General features: G+C 31.3%; 1 non-coding gene across 1 annotated transcript; it reads right to left on the bottom strand.

The window, feature by feature from the left end:
* Positions 1-1,330: 1,330 nt before the first annotated feature.
* LOC150106927 (5S ribosomal RNA) lies at positions 1,331-1,449 on the bottom strand. Its single transcript, XR_016548390.1, has one exon. It is a non-coding gene; the product is annotated as a 5S ribosomal RNA (ribosomal RNA).
* Positions 1,450-1,931: the final 482 nt, after the last annotated feature.

The following is a 1,931-nucleotide window of genomic DNA, read 5'->3' as shown; positions in this document are numbered from 1 at the left end:
TTTTTATACATATAATTCTATTTAATTATCTGTTTCTTTGCTATTAAGATCTAATTGTCGACATCAGAACTTATCCACTACCTGTGATATTGTGTGAATCACATTTGTATATTATTGTTATACTTAAAACAGAAATATTATTATTATTATTATTATTATTATTATTATTTATTTATTTTTATTTTTTTTTCGTAATAATCGTATGCAGTGGTGTAGATAGAGCTTTTGCCGCCCGGGGTGGTCCCTGAGTTCCCCCCCCCCCCAATCAATACACACCAAAAATACTACAAAAAAGTCACTACACTATGTGTGATTTTCTTTTCTTGACTACTCGTATAATAAACTATAACACTTCTTATGAACATTAGTCAAATGAGTTTTAATTTTTCGTCCTACTAGTTTCACCGATTTTTGCTATCGGCATCTTCAGGGATACAATTGGTAAGCGATATGAAGGTAACAGACTAGGTTTTAACTGACAGTTCTAATTCATACAAAATTAGTATTGTGCGAGACAATGCGCGTGTCTCGGGAACATGATTTATTTGTTACGAGACATAATGTATTTGGCGTGAAAGTTCATTTCTTTGATGTTTAGTGATCTGATTAGTTTTCCAAATTTCTAGTAGGATTAGACCTTGATTCTTATATATATATATATATATATATATATATATATAAGAATCAGTTATATATAGTTTGTCACTACACTATGTTTATTTTTGAAGTAAAATTTTAATTTCAACATTCTAAAATGTTATTTTTCTTGTTTTCTGTTAGCAAAATCGTCGATGACATTGTCGAAGTCTATTTCATAGTAATGTACGTAATTCTTAATCAGTTTTATTTAGAAAAACTCCTCTCACAACTAGCAACAGTTACAGCAATTGTGAGGAAAATTCGCTGTAGTATTACCATAGTTGGAACTGAGTTCTCGAGACTGTATTTTAGAATTACCTGCAAAAGTTCAAAATGCCGCCCGCGGTGGACCCCCCCCCCCCTCTAGCTATGCCTCTGGTGAAGACAGATAAGATTAATTGAAGCAAACTTCAAACGAGTCTGTTAAATGCAATATGATTGCATAAATACGTGTTTTTGTGATGTACTTGTACAATAATCTTAATGCAATCTGTATAAAGGTTTCTTTAATTGAGTTGGTATGTGTGTAATATGATTTAACATAAGAAAAGTATATATATATATATATATATATATATATATATATATATATATATATATATATATATATATATATATATATATATATATATATATATATATATAAAGAAAGAAAGTAAAAAAGAAACATGAAAGCAAATTAAAAAGTTTACGCCAGCAGCACCCGGTGTTCCCAGGTGGTCACCCTCCCAAGTACTGACCGGGCCCAACGCTGCTTAACTTCGGTGATCGGACGAGAACCGGTGTATTCAGCCTAGTATGGCCGCTGGCACGTTTAGGAAAGGCTGTTAAAATGGTATATAAGTATTAATTTCCATTATGATCAATTGATACTTCAATTTTTATATAATTGAATATGAAATTCATATAAAATAAATATCATTTACCAGATCTTAAGAACGGTTTTACCATATTACTACCAAGGAGTATTTAAATACAAATTCTTTCCATTTATGCGCAATTACAGCATGACTACTACATGGATTTCGCTGTGTAGGTAACTGTCAGGCAACTATGCGAGGAAGATAAACACTCCTTTTCTTTCAGAGAATAAAGAAACAGAAATTTTGGGGTTTTAAAAATGTTAAGAAAATGAAAATCTGATGCATGTGCATGCAGACAAATGTATTCCTTATTTTTTTTTTTTTTTAAGAAAACGCCTAAGCTTTATGTATGTGTTAGCAGTGGTGTGGCTCGAGTTTGCCGCCCTTCTCAATACACACCAAAAATACTACAAAAAGTCAAAACCACGT

Source organism: Typopeltis vanoorti, chromosome 5 (genome assembly GCF_054136105.1).
Source record: "Typopeltis vanoorti isolate ZY-2024b chromosome 5, IOZ_Tvanoo_1.0, whole genome shotgun sequence".
NCBI lineage: Eukaryota > Metazoa > Arthropoda > Arachnida > Uropygi > Thelyphonidae > Typopeltis > Typopeltis vanoorti.
This window is presented reverse-complemented; position numbering and strand designations above follow the sequence as displayed.